The following is a 12,203-nucleotide window of genomic DNA, read 5'->3' as shown; positions in this document are numbered from 1 at the left end:
GATCCTGCCATCTGTGACATAATTTTCAGAACCATGTTGAAGAGACTTGCTTCCAGAAAAGTTGGATGACAGTGAGCCCCAATCCTGCAGTGATTTGTGCCCTGGATTGGGGCCTATATCATTTGAGCCTCTGGGAAGCAAGTCTGTTCCACGCTGTTGAAACTGTGGAAGTAACCAGCAGGCTGTCTACCTTGAGTTGCTAACAGGAGTGTTTGCAATGATTTAAAAAATAAATAAATTTTTTTTTACTATAGATGGAGCCTGAGACTTTCATTTTGAGCTCGTTTCAAAGACAGTTTTAAAACAATCTGTTTGATGAAGGGGTTTTGAAGTGTTTTGTTGAGATCTTCAATGGGGCAGCATGGTATAAGACATTTTATTATAGGTGCCTTTGAAAACATCTTTACATAAATAAATACGTTTTAATCTCTAGTTAAGCTGCAACAGTTTGGAGCATTGAGCTTGGCTTTTTAAAAATATAAAAAATAGTTTTTTAAGTGCGCTTGAAATAAACACTCATATGCATCCAGATGCTGCAAAATGTTTCTTCATATGAGGGAGATGCATTATAAACTGCCTTAAAATTACATTTGAAAAATGAACGCGATTTGGCACGTCTGCCTCTTTAAATCTTACTCATTCCAGCTTGACAGCCCTATGGTGTTTCTCTGCCGTTCTCACTTGTGTGTGTGGCTATTTTGAAAGAGGGGGGTGGGGCATCACAAATGTAAATCCTTTGAAAGGGGTGGGGGCAAGTTATACCTGATTTTATTTTTTTTTAGTAGAGGTAAGTGACTTTTTTAAATAAATGAAATAGTATTACAGTCGTTCTTCTCCCTCCCTTCCTCCCTCCCGTGCTTTGCATTTTAGGAAGCTCTGTTGAAATGTAATCAGGCAGTGTGCTGAACCTCTGTGTCTGTGCCTGCCGGGGTCCTGCCTCCGGAGCCCGTGCGGGGATGTCTCGGAGACCCCGCGCTGACTGCTGCTCAAACATCACGGTGAGTTTGTTACAATGTAGCAATTTCTCTTTAAATCTCTTAACTCTCTCTACCTGCAACTCAGGGCTGTGACAGGGCGAAAAAAACTGGGGAGGAGGGGGGGAAAGGGAGCCTTGCACCCCTCCTAGGGTAGCATCCCTGTTCCCTTTCCATTGCTCCCCCAATCCAGTTCCCCCCCAAACAGCCTCCTGTTACTGCGTCTGCAGGTCACGTCTACAGAATACAATGTAGCTTTATAAAACGATACATAACGTTCTGTCGTTCCCTGCACAGACACAGCAGTGGAAAGAGGGGTGCTGGGTGCTCCTTCCTCAGATCCCCGCAACCTTCTGGAATCACCCTTCTCCCCCTCCCCCAGTAAAGGGGTGGGGGCTTTGGGGAGGAAAAATGAGCTGTTAGTTTGCAGTGTTGGATGGTTATGACTTCGTTTTGATTTCTCGGTTGAGGTGGTAAAGCCATCGTCTGTCTCAGTTACCCCACCCCCCACTCCTCCCAAGTAAAAACCAAGAAGGATGCCCACGGATGGGTCTTATCTTATGCTCGATTTTAAAATAAATGTTTTAATGGAGAGGTGAAGCAAAACAGATTAGCAATGTCAGAATAAAAAAGCCTGATCTTGATGGTTGCTGCTCTGCAAGGTATTACAAACGGTACATTGGTATTTGACATGGGATGGTAAAATCAAGCCTGGAGTTCCACTGAGGAGAGAAGACCTGCCAGTTAAGGGTTATCCTTCACTTGCTCCTCCCTTATGAAATTTCAGACTTGTGTTTTTGGCATTGTTTTGCAAACCAGTGTGTGTCTGCTCAGCACTGATTTATTTAAAAAAAAAAAAAAGAATGCAGCACAACATGGTTACGGTGTCTGGTAAAGAAAACTAAATGAACATTATTAACCTTTTTTTGCAAATGGGTGTCTCACTACTTTTTTGTGGTCCTGAAGTTTGGCTGCATACATTTAAAAAATACATTTGGTAAATAAACCTGCAATTGATTTATATTCACGCTCACCACATTTTCCATTTATGTGCCTGTTATGGCTTGACTTAAATTTTAGGTGGAAAAAAATATTTTTGAGAGAGCGTCGCCCCTATTTTGGGGGGTAGAGGCACATTTTTAATGTAACACACAATATGTTCTGCTCATTTTTTTTCCTGTGGTTTTGCATATCCTCCTTATTGTCAAATCTGGTAGATTTTTGGTAGAGTTTATCCAAATATCTGTATACTTAAGGTATTATTGGTAAACAACACACATGCTTCACTGAAAAGTAATTGAACTTTGGTGAGGTATATAAACTTATTTTAACCCAAAGTATAACTGAGCTTTTCCAAACCAATTCAGATTGACTGGGACTAAGTGTATTGTATTGATTGATTCTTTCTCTGTGATTGACTCAAAGGGTTCTGGTCAAACTCATGTTGTCTGTATTGCTCTGCTGTGGTATTTCTGTGAGTACAGGTGCTACTTATCAAAATTGTCTGTTTACCACCAAGTACAAAAGGAAAGGTGTTTGGAAATATCTTTATATGGGGCTGAGATGCACTGATTCTGTTGTGCTCAGGTTAGGTTTTTAAATGGCATTTTAAAAATAAGATCACATTACTGTGCTCCATCATCCACTGAAGTGTGTCTAGGGTTTTATTGCTTTTCAACACTAACTAAAAATATTTTCAGTTTTGCAATCAGTATTTTATTATTAAAATAATTGCACTAAATGTCTATGATCTTTCTAGAACAAGAAGTCAAAGTGACATGGGTGGCTTTATTTCATTTGTTATTTAGCCTCATTTATTGTTGAGCTTCAGAATAATAGACATGTGGATGTTTCCTTTTTAAGTGCTTGACCAGTCAAGTATTTCGCTGTAATGAATCTACTTGTGAATTTTTACAGATTACATCATTTAGTGTCAAAATCCTACAGTAGTCTCTGCATTCTGTTCTTTTGTTTTGTGTTTTTGCTAAGCAGAGCATTCAGTTATAACTGTAAGACTAATGCAACTTTTAAAATTGATGAAATGCAGCAGCTTTGAATTTTTCTTTCTTCCTTAAAGAGATCTGATTCCAAAAATGAAGAGTGTAATTGATTGTTCAGGGCTGCTATTTTCATGGCTCTAGTTTAGGCACATGTGGCATTTGCATGAATGCTCCTTAGCAGCGCCAAAGTTCCTGTCTTTTGCCAAATATTATTTGCTTCTTTGCCATTTGGTGCAGATCCACATTACTGTGCCAAGTGGGAGCTGAAAGTTCATAATTTTTTTTTTGTTCTGTTCCAGGAGTAAATGTATTTCTCATACTACAGCTAAGAATGGTTTGGGAGAATCAAAGTTAATTGAAAACATTAAAATATGTTGTTCTATTTTATTTGGAACAGAATTACCGTAGCATCCCTTTTCTTAAAACCAAACACTGCTCTCTGTTTCAGAGCCTTAATATGTGAAATATAAAACAATACACTTTTAGGTTCTCTCTACCCCACTCCCCTGTTGTAGTTTCACCCTGAGTATGGAGGCTAAAAGCAAAAAAAGCCTTTACAGATATTATTTACAAAGCATAAAGGAAATATTCAGTGCCTAGAGAAGGTAGGCTTGGTAGATCCCTCAAAGTTCATAACCCCACCTCTGTTTGAATAATGTGCCACAGTTTAGGAACTATGGGCAGACCAAGTAATTTGAAAGTGCACACTGACTTCTCTACTTTTAATAACCTGCTTACTTTTGACCCAGAATTTTCATTCCATGATTTTTGTAAAAAGTCACCCAAGGTCTCCATTGTGTGCAGAAAAAGCAGGAAAATCATTTATACAGCATCCAAAGTGCATCCTAGGTGCTTTACAGACAAATACAATAAATACAACTCCCTGCCCTAAAGAGCTTACTATCTAAACCCCCAGTCCTGTGGTGCGATGTGGCTGGAAAGACTCCTGTGCTCTTATACTCAGCAGGTTCACTAGGATTCTGTTTTCACTGTCTGCTTCCCATCAAGTTCCAGCACTGGGGCGTAAGGCCTTGATCGTGGAAACATTTAGGCATGACTTCACTCATGTTTATCGCCATTAATTCAGCGTGACTACTCACTGAGTAAAGCTGTACACGTGCTAAGTGTTTACAGGATCAAGTCCTAGTTACAGACATAACTCCACAAGTGGAAGTGATAAATTATGAGGGAAATAGGATGAAGGAAGGACAAGGGTTATAGTTTGAATGTCTTGGTCACATACATTTTATATACTTATACATAAATATACTTTTTTTATAATGTGATAAACATCAATATTTTTAAACTGTAGTATATTCATTTTAATGTAATCTTGGAGAGTAAGTTAATGGCTAGGATGAAGCTTTTTGGCAAGATAATTTACTTGTATAAAAAGAGACAGTTGCCTTTTTTAAGACTGAGGGAAGTTATAGATAATGCAGCATGTTGTTTAGATTTCACCCCTTACAATGTATTTTAAAATATATGAACATGTTACACCCCAAGGCTTTAAAGGATTGGTACTAAGTAAAGAATAAATAGTTCTCCAAGTCCAGTGGGGATAAAATGTAGATGGGGATAGATTTGGAGCGGTTAGAGAAGATAAAGATGCCACGTTTAGTGTTAGTTTTCCCAACTCTGCCTTTTTCCTTTGTCATGCGTTTTCCCTTACAGTGTATGTCCAGGGACATGGTTTGTTTTTCAAATAGCTATCTTCCTCCTTTATTTTCCCTGAATAAAACTACTGCTTCTACTTAGAACTATTTATAATTAGCCACTTGCCCTCAATTGGTATGTTTGCATGTATGGTAAATCCAATTAATATTAATCTGCATCCATTGGCTAGGGTTGTCAATTTTATAATTGTGCAAAACTGAAAACCCCTGCCCTGCCCTGAGCCTCCGCCCCTTCTCCGAGGCCCTGTCCCCACTCACTCCCTCCGCCTCCCCCCCCCCCCCGTCGCTCACCCATCCCCATCCTTACTCACTTTCACCGGGCTGGGGCAGGGAGTGTGGGCTCTGGGGTGGGTCCTGGGATGAGGGGCTTGGGATGCAGGAGAGGACTGCTGGGGTGCAGGGGGGGTTTGGGCTCTGGTCTGGGGGTGCAGGCCCCAGGTAGGGCCAGAAATGAGGGGTTCAGGGTGCAGGAGAAGGCTCTGGGGCAGGGGGTTGGGGTGCGGGGGGTGAGGACTCCACCTGGGGATGCAGACTCTGAAGTGGGGTTGGGGATAAGAGGGTTGGGGTGCAGGAGGGGGCTCTGGACTAAAGGCCAAGGGGTTCAGAGTGTGGAAGGGGGTGTGGGCTTTGGGGTGGGGCCAGGGATGAGGGGTTTGGGGGCAGGAGGGGGCTCAGGACTGGCGAAGAGGGTTGGGGGAGGGAGTTTGTGTGTGGAAAAGGACTCCAGGCTGGGACAGGAGGTTGGGATGCAGGAGTAGGTTTGGAGTGCGGGGTCCCAGCAGTGCTTACCGCGGTTCCAGGAAACAGCCACCAGGTCACTGCAGCCCCTAGGTACAGGGCGGCCAGCCAATGGGTTCCCAGCCAATCAGATCTGCAGAGCTGGCACTAGGAGCAGGGGCAGCACGCGGAGCCTCCCTGGCAGCCCATGTTCCTAGGGACCACAAGGATCTGGCAGCTGCTTCCAGGAGCCCTGCGGAGCTAGGGCAGGCAGGGAACCTGTATTAGCCCTGGGCCCCTGCTGCACTGCCGACCGGACTTTTGCCAGCCAGCCAGCAGAGTCCCTTTTTGAGCAGGCATTCCGGTTGAAAACTGGATGCCTGGCAACCCTACCATTGGCAGGAGACTAGACCCTGTAAACTAGGCTCATCTTTCACTTGGGTTCTCTCAACTCTGCAAAAGGTTGACACCGAATAGAGAAGTCCCTTCAGGAAAGAAGAACATGCAGAATATATGTGTACAAATGTCACATAAATACTGTAGAATCTCCTTATGGTGAATTTGAATCTAGTTACATTCCATTGTGCAGTAGATTGAAAATCCTGGATTATTTCATATGTGCAAACTGCAGTGCCAGTTCTAAACTACTTCATTGTTGTTGTGCTGTGAATTTTCACTAGTAATATTTTTCTATGTACTAGTCAGGCCATATTCCACCATTCACAATACTTTGTTTAAAAGAGAGCTCACAACCAATTCCCAATGGGTAATGTGTCATCTGCACTAGACAATTACACTGTGTGCTTTTAAAATGTTCATATTGGCCTGTGTGTGACTGCCACATTTCAGAGCCTGAACTGTATGTCCCACTTCAATTGCATGTATCCCCTTGTCCACACATCTTTACAGTATAGTAAAACAGTGCAAGCACATTGCTTCCTGGAAACCTATCCCATCGTTCTTGACACAGCCATAATGCGTAGTAGCTTGTGGAAATACAGAAAACAGACCAAGTTTCCAAATGAGTGACTAGTGTACTATGGGACTGTGGAGGACTAACTGTAATGTGCTAGCAGGTTTACCAGTGCTTCTTGCCTTTGTTAGCATTGTAACGTCACAAGTTAGTACTGGCTAAGATCAGACATTATTTAGACTTGTAGAAGGGCTGACATAAACAGTATAAATAAAATATGCCTTTAGAAAGTTTGTATGTATGCCAAACAAACATGGGCTAATGTTATGTAATATGCCCAAATTCTCCAGTGTAGACAAGGCCTTAATCTTCATGTTACGAGAACTGCTCCCATGCATTGGCAAGTCTCAGTAGACTTGATAGTCTCAGTAGAGAACCTTAATTTTGATGTGGAGACTGAGCTATTTTCTTATCTCCTGACGTGTTGCTTCCAGGTGAGGGTCAAGCCAATTGGTGAGGCAGTGGAGAGGAAGGCTAGATAGATTGACGACTTCAGTGTTGTCGAGCTACAATCCTTTGCAGTTCCGAATGCAGTTACACACCACTCACAAAAAGCACCATTACTAATATCTTTTTGTTCACCACCGCCAATGCTCTGTTACTTTATATACTCATAATTTCTGTATTATTTGTTTGTATTGAGAGATTCAGAGTGATTTACTGGCAGGCATTAGAATAATCAGGAAGGTAAATATATTCTGTTACACAGTCTAGAGGGGTAACTTCATAAATCACTTACATTAGGGACTGTCTCTTTCTATGTTGAGTCTCGAAGGAAGGAGGAAATTGTGCCTTCATCTGTGTGCACAACTCCTATTAAAATAAATAGAAACCTTGCTAATATGCATTTGAAGGTACCATTTGTTCCTCAAAGAACCACTGTTTCAGAGGCAGTTCTGGTGCTGAGGCAAACATACCAGCAGTGGTACAATACTGGCTGTAATTCATTAGTAATTTTCAGTTATCAATAATCTCTGCAGGGTTGTTTTGTCTTTTCCTTCCTTTCTTTGAGTAACATTTGATTTCACCTGCCTTAGCTGTTAACCATCGGCGGTATCAGTTCAGCCCAGAGCAGTGTTGCCTTCTCATCATTTCTGGTTGGAAGCCATCCACTATTGCATTCTGGCTTTCTCAAAGCTGGGGACTCACACATCTATTCAGAGTCTTCTGTATGAAACATTCAAACAGGTTGATGGAACATCATAGACTCCTTTAAACATGACAACTCAGAATACACCTTCAGAGATTCCCTCCTGCCCCCAAGGGCTTTGGAACCTCAGCTATAATTGCCATCCTTTCCATAGCTGTCTCATAGCAAAGAAGTTTTCACAAGACTAACCTTTTAATGGAGTAAACAGATACACAGTCAGCCTTCTCACACTCCCCCCAACTAGAATAAGGACAGCCTGTTTTTGTAAATCATCCTGGTCACCACTAAGATTCATAATCATATAATTTTCATTAAAAGTACAAATCACAAATAATAAAATGACCCAAGCTGCCTTTATCATCAATGGATTTTATGTGTTGTAGAGAGATGTTGGAAGATGTTTGAGGTCTTGTCAACACTAGAGATTTGTCCTGATCTCATCCACTGGTGACCAACCACTGAGTAACTACACTGGTATAAATCCCTAGTGTAGACAGGAAAACCCCCTCCTTGATACTAGGGTATGCTTCCCTCATGCAAATAGCAGACTTCCCTGTCTACACCAGGGGTTTGCACCATTGTAGCTATGCTGGTTGCTGTCCGCCAATGGCTGAAATCCCCAGTGGACTTCAAGGACTTTAACAAGGCTTAAAAATTTTACCTGACACCTGCTTACTTTAGGATTAAGCTTATTAGTCAAGATGAAAAATACCTGCCCTCCCCAAAGCCACATTCCCCCTGCAGTATAAAGGACTAAAAAAGTTGTGTACTGTATTTAATTGTAACATATTGTTAATCAACCTTCTGTTTAACAAGTCTTTTCAAATATAACTTGTGACCGGAACTGATTGAATAGCAGAAAAAATGGAATATATTTGCTGAGTTATACCAGTATTAATGTAGCATTATATTTGCCAAACAGGATTTTTCCAGCTGTAGAGATGGTCTCAGTACCACAAAAACTCTAGTTTTGCCAATATTCATTTTAACCCAAATTAAAACAATCAAATAATATATTTACCATATCTCATTTGAACACTCCTACTTACTACATTTCTCTTGCTATTGTTCCGTTTCTTTCCTTTCCTGTCTCCACTTTCTCTTTTCTATAATAGATCATGGTATATCCTTTCCTGAGTTGTCTTTGGCGTGTTTCCTTTTTCTTTCTCTCTCTTCCATTCCCTTTCCAATTGTTGTGTTGTCCATCTCCTCTGATATATTTTCTTCTCCCTCCAACTCTTTCTTTACTTCTCTTTTTTTTTTACATACTCCGTCAACCTCTTCCTCTTTCCCAGCCCCATCCATGCATGAAGAGGGCTTGAAAATTTTACCAGACCACTAAAAGCAAGATGATTGCAGCTACAGATGGATATGAAAGAACGTGCATGGGGGATGGGGGGGGGGGTTGAAGGGTAACTCCACTGTTCAGGGCAACTTTACCCCTCCATGAACTTTCTGGCTGCTGCAAGGAGCTGTTTTTGTCATTCCATTTCCCCAGCCTTCAAGTTTTAGTCCCAGACTCCACTGTCTGTCTCTGCTTTTACTCTGCTTTGTCAAGCATCAGCAAAATGAAATTGACGTGGTTCTTGTCATTTTTATTGCTGCCCAGAGAGAACTGAAAACCAGCCATGAAAACTAACAAGATTCTGCTCAGTTTTCACTCTCGTGCAGTTAGTGGAAGCTCTAAGCAGCAGCAGAGGCAGGAAGACAAAAATTGGTTTATGTTCAGGTTAAAGTTTTCTTTGTTACCATAAGGAGTTGAAATACCTGAAAGGTGATGCATGCACCAGACAAAGTTCCCTACTCATCCAGGACAAATGGATTTTTCAAGCCTGGGTTAGAAAAATAACATGAAAATGGTGAATAGCTTAAAAAAACCCAGTTGAAATCAGTTTAAAGTCAGTGGTGGTCAAAAGTAATTGCTATCTGGTCACCCTTCAACTATCTTCTGTGCAAGTAAACTTTTGGTTTCAGCCCATTTCCTAGTAGGGTGGGTGGGTCTCTCTCTCTCTCTCTCTCTCGCCCACCGTAATTGGTCTACTTGGCTGCATCTACATTAGCAAATGTGCTCCATAATTCATCTTTGCTGCAGCTGTAGACAAAGGTGCTAAAGGTCATCCATCCAGGTTCTGGATGTAAGGCACACTGACAGGAAAACCCACACTACTACTGCATCTCCTTTACCTAATCTATGGATCAAGGACATTAGTCTCCAAGGACTATCATTCTGGCACCTTTCACCATCATAAAATTCACTTAAAATATTTTTGACAACCAAAATGATTAATGATCTCTGCAAATGTATTTGAACTAAGACTTTCTTAAGAGATGTGTGAGAAAACAGCCCAGTGTTGCTCATTGTTTAGGCAAATCATGACGAGGGTTTTCACACTCAAGGAAGATTTCTGCCCTGCACACAGCCCTCTCTCTCTCTCTCCCCCTTCCTCTGAAAAGAGAACACTTTGCTTTCTATTGTACTCCTCCTCCTGCTGTGGTTGAGGGAATGTGAGTCTGGAAGTGATTTCAAGCAAAATGTTACAAGTAAATACAGCATGTTGGGGGAGGGGGAAGGAAGGGAAAGGAGAGACAGAGGGCAGTCAGGCTCGGAGTTCCATTGTTAAAAGGAAGGTCCCCTGACCTAGAAATGAGACATTTCAGTCACCACCTAGGGACATGGCAGCATCAACCAGACAAGAACTGGAAATTCTTTCAAACAGCATTGTCGCACCTTTTTAAAAAAATTGTGGTATCTTCCTAAATATGGTAGAGAGAGAATTCATACTTGAAAATATTTCTCTTCATGTATCCTAATTCCTCCCATCAACCTTGGTTATAATCATTAAGGGCATTTCCATACAAAGAACCAGTCGTGCCTCCTGGAAGTTCCCCACCTGACATCATCCTTTTTCTGGCTTTGCCGTAGGGGAGGGAGTGTATTTTACTATTTGCAGAACTAGGACAGGTGGGTCTAGGCCTGCTCAAAACTAAAGACCCATTCCCTCAACTAAGGGGGAGGAACCACTAAGCCCAGACTGCAGTTGAGTAGGTGGGACAAGAAAGGAGAAAACAGGAATGAGAGTGAGGTCAAAGGTTAAAAGTGAGGGAGACAGAGAGAAACTGAGCAGAGACTCCTGGATAGCGCCCACCACTCATCAAAGGCATCTAAGGAATCAGTGGACACTGCCCACAGGGCAGAGGCGCCGACTTCCTTTCTATCTAGGGGGGTGCTTGACTCCTCCCTCCGCCCCAGGCCAGCCCTCACTCCTCCTAGGGTTCCCTGGTGTCCAATTTTTGACTGGAACACCCCGTCAAAAAGTGACTCCGGAGTCAGCACTGCTGACCGGGCTGTTAAAAGTCTGGTTGGTGCAGGGATGGCAGACTCCCTACCTGGTTCCACATGGCTCCCAGGAAGCGGTGACATGTCCCTCAGCTCCTAGGCAGAGGGATGGCCAGGGGCCTCTGCACATGCTGCCGCCACCCTGAGCACCATCTCTGTAGCTCCCATTGGCCAAGAACCGTGGCCAGTGGGAGCTGCAGGGGCGGCGCTTGCGGGCGGAGGCAGCGCATAGAGCTGCCTGGTTGCGCCTCCGCCCAGGAGCCGGAGGGACATGTTGCTGCTTCCGGGAGCTGCTTGCATCCCAACCCCCTGCCTGAGCCCCCTACCACACCCAAACTCCCTCCTAGATCCCGCACGCCCTCCCGCACCCCAACCCCCTGTCCCAGCCCTGAGCCCCCTCCTGCTCCCCAAGCCCAACCTTCTCCCGTTCCCCAAGCCCCCGCCCAAACCCAGTGAAAATTAACAAGTGAGTGAGGGTGGGTGAGAGCGAGCGACAGGGAGGGGGGATGGAGTGAGTGACGGGGGGAGGCTTTGGAGCAGCAGCGGGGCCTCGGGGAAGGGACGAGGCAAGGCTGTTCAGTTTTGTGCAATTAGAAAGTTGGCAACCCCAACCCCTTCCTCCAAACCTCTACCCTTGCCCTGCCTCGTCCCGTCCTTGTTCTGCCCCAGACCCTGCCTCCACTCTACCCCTTCCCCCAAGCTTCTGCCCCCACCCTGCCTTTTCCCGCTCCTGCTATTCCCCTGGACCTGCCCCTCATCCACCCCTTCTTCCAAAGCCCCTTCCCACCCCTTCCCCCACGCGTGCCCCATCCCTGCTCCTCCCCCTCTCTTCCAGTGCCTCCTACACGCCGCGGAACAACTGTTCCACAGTGTGCAGGAGGTGCAGGGAGGGAGGGGCAGGAGGAGGAGAGCTTGGCTGCCGGGTGCTAAGCACCCACTAATATATTTCTGTGGGTGCTTCAGCCCTGGAGCACCCATGGAGTCGGCACCTATGCCAGATGGAGTCTATTCTAGTGGTATGGCAGGGGACTGAAATTATAATACATAGGTTCTATTCCTGTTTCTGCCATTAACTTACTAGGTGACCTTGGTCAAGACACTGGTCTTCTCTGTGCCAGTTTCTCCTTTAAAATAGAGATAATACTCACCTTTAGAAAGTGCACTAAACTCCTCAGATAACATACACTGTATAAGTGCAAAGTGTTACAGTGAGAAATGATCGATGACATAAACGCTGGATCATGTAATCTCTTTTCCTTCCCAAATTTAACACCTTTGCAGCCCACATGGAGGCAATCTCTGTATGGCTGGACATGGACTTCATTTAAGAGTTAGTGCTACACCTTAATTGGTGGAGGGTCTGCTCTTGAGCATTG

At 43.8% G+C, this 12,203-nt stretch overlaps 1 protein-coding gene across 10 annotated transcripts in view; it reads left to right on the top strand.

The window, feature by feature from the left end:
- The window catches only part of BICRA (BRD4 interacting chromatin remodeling complex associated protein), a 112,963-nt gene that overhangs the window by 2,489 nt on the left and 98,271 nt on the right, over positions 1-12,203 (top strand). For all 10 annotated transcript variants that reach the window (XM_039510801.1, XM_039510804.1, XM_039510803.1 and 7 more), the window contains one exon: positions 871-998. The gene's annotated coding sequence lies outside the window, so the exon portion shown is untranslated. The remainder of the gene's footprint in view (positions 1-870; positions 999-12,203) is intronic.

The sequence above is a fragment of the Mauremys reevesii genome, linkage group 22 (genome assembly GCF_016161935.1).
Source record: "Mauremys reevesii isolate NIE-2019 linkage group 22, ASM1616193v1, whole genome shotgun sequence".
Taxonomy (NCBI): Eukaryota; Metazoa; Chordata; order Testudines; family Geoemydidae; genus Mauremys; species Mauremys reevesii.
This window is presented reverse-complemented; position numbering and strand designations above follow the sequence as displayed.